Raw genomic sequence first — 6,000 nt, 5'->3', positions numbered from 1 at the left:
GTGTTGGGGAGGGGGGGGAATAAACAGACCCTTTGTAAGCCCATCTAGTTTATGTTGATACAGTATATGACAGCAGAGTCCTGGGATTGAAGAAGCATGAGTTTGCTGTTTTCAAACTGCTTAGCCGATATAAAAGGTAAAGGTAAAGATTCCCCTCGTGCATATGTGCTAGTCGTTCCCAACTCTAGGGGGTGATGCTCATGTCCATTTCAAAGCTGAAGTCATCTCCATGGTCATGGGGCCGGCATGACTAAATGCCAAAGGCGCCGGAATGCTGTTACCTTTCCACCAAAGTGGTCCCTATTTTTCTACTTGCATTTTTATGTGCTTTTGAACTGCTAGGTTGGCAGAAGCTGGGGTAAGTAATGGGAGCTTACTCTGTTACGTGGTACTAGGGATTCGAACCACTGAACTGCCAATCTTTCTGATTGACAAGTCTTAGCCACTGAGCCACGGCACCCCTTTATCCAATATAGAAACTCTCTAAGGATAATTTGTTTTCAGTATTTCTTGGAAGAATCATATATGGTTACCAAAGCTTATTTCAAATTATTTTTTTTTAATAGAAATAAAGTAGTTGGTACTTGCTCAAATGAATCTGAGCAGTTAGACAACAATGTTTAGCCAAAATATTTGAGTAGAGTTTTGTGGTTAGGACATTTATTTAACTCATCAGCTGGAGCATTATCAGAGGCCTGCTGTCTTCAAAATGAACTCTGCGCTCACCAGTGGCAATGTTTTCCTGGGAGTTCTCATTCTGTAAACATACATCATTTTCATTAGGGAGACGAGAGTTTGATGTTTCATTAACTGCTAGGATAATTTTTCAAATCTGTTCAGGGGAATTCTGGGATAGTAAGACCTTAGCAGAAGCTTTTGAATTGAGGATCTCATTAATCTTCAGTTGTTTTGCTGTCTTTGCTGGTTTTCAAACTTCCAGAAATGGTTCTCTGTGTTATTCACACTAATTGCACCAGCTGCTATTAAATTACAGTTCAGAAATGCAAATTTATATACAATAAGTAAAATATTGATAAAAGGTAAAATAAAATAAGAAAATATAATAGCAAAACTCAGCTAAACTAAGATCTTGTATAGAACCTGCTTAAAAAAGTAATGTCCATCACCAACCTGGGGAAGTCAGGAAAAGGGAATGGATTAAGTTGCCACCTAGTCACTAGTTTCTAGGCAATTTATAATAATAAAGATATCATAAATACACCTACTAAAATAATTTATCCATATTCAGTTCTATCCACTAATTAAAACTCTTCTTCTAAAGTCTGAAAAATATTTCAGAGGGTGGAGGCCATTCTGAACCTAGGAGACAGAATATTTCAGAATGAGACACTGTCTCTTTTCTTGAGTGATGAATACCCATAATATCTCACCCAACCACCCAAATCCGCCAACAATAGGCTGGCAGATACTACCTGTAAGATATTGTTCCATTGATAATGCAAGATACAATAGTTACTTACTAGTACCTAGAATTAGACCTAGAAGTGCAATGGCAACAATTGCTCCCACAATATAGGTACTCTTCTAATAAACTGGTTAGTAACATACAGGCAGTTGCAATATTGAGGTTAACTTCATGTAGACAAAAATGCAATTCTTTAATTGTAAGGTGATGAACACCTGTTTTAAGCATCTTCTGCTTACAAAGATTTCAATTGATAGATCAGCCAAAACTGGCCAAAGGTTGTCCTGGCCATGGCGTACATTTAATATTGTAGAGGAGCTGTAATTCCAAGATCACTGGTCCCAGAACAAAATTATTTTATCAAGAGGAATTGATGACATACACCTGTCTACTAAAAGCAATTTCATCTTTCTAGGATTTAGCTGGAATCTGTTCTGCCTCATTATAATCCCTAGACTATAATGTCTATAACTGGGTCAAGACTTCTACCACACCTCCTGTTGAGCCTAGTATAGAGATGTAAAAATGGTTATCAACAGCATATTGATGATATAAACTGTGAAGGATCTCTATTAGAAGCTCCTTGTAGATGTTAGTAAACCATAGGGGAACCCTGTAGAGTAGATGAGAGTTCACAGTATAATTGGATATATATATAGAGAGAGAGATTATAGCAATAGAATCTTGGAAATGTCTCTGCCCTTGCATTCCCTCTCTCTTATAATTTTATTTTTGGAAGTCTTCAAAAAACCAAAGAGAATTCCTGATTTGGCTTATAACAAGAGTCTATTCAAAACAAACACTATTATACAACACTGTCTCCATATTCCAGATGTCACTCAGCACTCATTGGAAACTTACTAGATCCATAGGAATCTAGACAGCTTAATCAGTCCATCTCCACCAGAGAAATGGGCCATGGCTACAAGCCTTAAGGAGAAGAGATAATGACTTGACTAGGACAATGGACTGACTTGTGAGGATATGGAGAATGTAAAGCTTCCTGACTCCATCACTAGCCTAGTGCTGGTGTTCAGGAATTTGAGAAAGGAGCTTGCTAGGCAGCAATGGAGACCACAGCAACCACAGCTTTTCCCTACAGTCCCTACATGTGTTATTTATAATAGACTTATAAAACCACTATGCATAGATCAAAGTAAGTAGGTTGTTGTTTCAATCTTACAAATAAGTAACACGGATAAAGACAGAAAACTATTCATTTACTCAGATTAAAAGAGACAGAAGAAATACTTTTTAAGGATCTCATCAGGTGAGAAGATACTATATATTCTATTTGATGGAAGTCTTCGTATCCTAAACCTGGCTAAATATAACAAAAGGCAGGATACAAATCTTACCTTCAGTATTATCAATAATAGCGTTTTGAATTCTCAAGCTACAGGGAAGATTGTACTCAAATGATTCTGTCCCGAAAGCTACAAGGGATTTGATGAGATATTGCTTCTTGTATCTTTCTGCTGATTAGACTGTAATAGTGTTTCACAACTGATAATAAACCTAGCTGAGCCTGACAATCTGAGGTGATTATTATTAATAACCAAAGAACCTAATTACCAGCCAGCCTCTCTTGGGTGGAAATTCCTTTTAAATCCATAATATGGCAATCAATTATACTCTGTATAATTGAGGAACATTGGGCAGCTGAGCCAGTGGGAAATACCAGCATTCTAGCCCTGTCTTTCCTGATAAAAACATTTCATCTTGCAGTTTCAGGACCTCTTACATATTGCACAGACATTGAATGCATATTTTCTTCATAAAGAAAAATCCAGACTTCATTGCACCTGAGAATCAGGTGTAAGCCAGGAATCCACTCTTTCAGACTCTTGGAGTGCTCTCTAACTATGATTTTTAAAAACTGACAAATAAAGGTTTGGCTTTGTTTTTTTTTTAAAAAAAATAAATCACCTCTGGAAATGCAAGTGTGAAAAATGCAATTTTCAAATTCAAACAGAATAAGCTGCCAACATAATTATCCAATTTGTTGACGCAGAGATTGCAGATAAAATTCCTATTGAGTCCTATACACCTGCACTTGTTTGCCATCTGATCAAAATTTCAATTTCTCAGCTTCACTGGAAGCTAAAAATTGCTTTGTATTCCACTGGTTTCTGTTGATAATTTAGAATATGACCATACTTAGATTTTCTGGTGCTTATAACATTCCTCTTATAACAAGAGCCAAGGTGGCGCAGTGGTTAAAAGCAGCACTGCAGGCTACTGCTAGATCAGCAGGTCAGCGGTTCAAATCTCACCGGCTCAGGGTTGACTCAGCCTTCCATCCTTCCGAGGTGGGTAAAATGAGGACCCAGATTGTTGGGGGCAATATGCTGACTCTCTGTAAACCGCTTAGAGAGGCCTGAAAGGCCTATGAAGCGGTATATAAGTCTACTGCTATTGCTATTGCTATTCCTGGCAAAGATCATGTATTTTCACATCTCAAACATCTTAATTCTCTCCCCCCCCCCCAGTTCTCTCCCTCAGGGTTTTCAGTATAAGACTACCAATTACAGGCAGCATGGCAATAAAAATATCAGCTATACCTGTTATGTCACTTGTTGAGGAAATGTTAGTGATTTTGTAAGGAATAAAACTGCATTTTATAGACCACTGCAATATTATCTCCCCTTTACGTTCTCCACATGTTTGTTCAGGCCCAGAAGTAAATGGAAATCACGGGAGCATTTCAGATAATACTACTTGGAGTTTTTGAAGATTGTACAATTAAATTGGTTTGTGAATTACTCTAGCTGCCCTTAATTTATATAATCCATCATTTGCTTTCGGTGGCACAACATGTGACTCAATGGTGGGTTGCAGGCGGTATGTCCCCCGTACGGGCATATTGGAGCCTGCCCGGAGCACCAGATACTTATACGGTATGGTGCTCTGGAGGGCTCACCCAACTGCCTGAGCTCCTTACTGGTATTTTAAGTCTTCGGTGCTTCCATGCATGTGCACAGCGCATACAGCGCCTGCACGATGCTCTGCTAAGCAGCTGGAGCAATGCAGAAGTGCTAATACACATGCATGCACTGTGGACACCACCGGGCCCATTCCAACTGTACCAGTTGGAGCGGGATCAGGAACCCACCACTGATGTGACTCTACATTTGGGCTGCTGTTGTTCCCAGAAGATGCTATTTGGTGGTAAAGGACCATAACCTGTAATAGAGTTTCTGTACAGTTTCCCTGGCAACAATGTCATGAGACCATAGATTATTTTTCTAGGTATGTTAAACAATAGTTTACCACTTGGGCTATGCTGCAATTTAACAGTAAAGAAGTACATAAAAAAGGGGGTGCCTGCTATTGGTAACACTTATTAATATAAATTTATTTAATAAATGCTACCATTTTCCTTCTGCATTTTGGCTTCTGCAGGAGGCTTTTTCATCGATGAAAAAGCTTTGCCACAGACCACAATGCACCACAGTGTAATATTTTCAATAAATAAGAAGGAAAGGTTGATTTTATGTATTTCCTCAACATTAAAAAGAGTAATTTAGGAACTTCATAATGCTTTCTCCCTTGCTATGTTTATATCTATATCTATATCTATCTATATCTATATCTATATCTATATCTATATCTATATCTATATCTATATCTATATCTATATCTATATCTATATCTATATCTATATCTATATCTATATCTATATCTATATCTATATCTATATCTATATCTATATCTATATCTATATCTATATCTATATCTATATCTATATCTATATCTATATCATCTATATCTATATCTATATCTATATCTATATCTATATCTATATCTATATCTATATCATCTATATCTATATCTATATCTACATCTACATCTACATCTACATATCTATATCTACATCTACATCTACATCTACATATCTATCTATCTATCTATCTATCTATCTATCTATCTATCTCTATCTCTATCTCTATCTCTATCTCTATCTCTATCTCTATCTCTATCTCTCTCTATCTCTATCTCTATCTCTATCTCTATCTCTATCTCTATCTCTATCTCTATCTCTATCTATACCTATACCTATACCTATATCTATATCTATATCTCTGTCTTTCTGTCTATCTGTCAGTCTGTCTGTCTGTCTGTCTGTCTGTCTGTCTGTCTGTCTATCTATCTATCTATCTATCTATCTATCTATCTATCTATCTATCTATCTATCTATCTATCTATCTATCTATCTATCTATCTATCTTAACTTCTCTGGGAAGAAAGATGACTGAACTGAAGGTTCTTTCCATACTTTTCAGAGCCCTCAATTTATCATTACGTTTCAAGTTTAGATAAATATTGCTTTAATATACTTCCAAATAAAATCTCAGATAAAAATTGTTTCCAAGACAATTTGAGTGTAAAGCAAATAGCAAGCATAAAATATAAAACTGAAGTAGCACTCTTGAACCAAAATGTATATTTTTTTAATAGTAGAGTCCAGATATTTCATTTTTTCCATCCATTTTTCCCAATGTAATAATTTTCTAGAATTATATTATCTTAGTCCTTTGACATAGTTTCAACTTTTGACACAAAGCAAGTTG

Source organism: Thamnophis sirtalis, unplaced genomic scaffold (genome assembly GCF_051295495.1).
Source record: "Thamnophis sirtalis isolate CommonGarterSnake01/CBP01778 unplaced genomic scaffold, rThaSir2_p1.2 scaffold_3, whole genome shotgun sequence".
Lineage (NCBI taxonomy): Eukaryota > Metazoa > Chordata > Lepidosauria > Squamata > Natricidae > Thamnophis > Thamnophis sirtalis.
The sequence above is the reverse complement of the archived record's forward strand: the minus strand, read 5'-3'. Positions refer to the sequence as shown.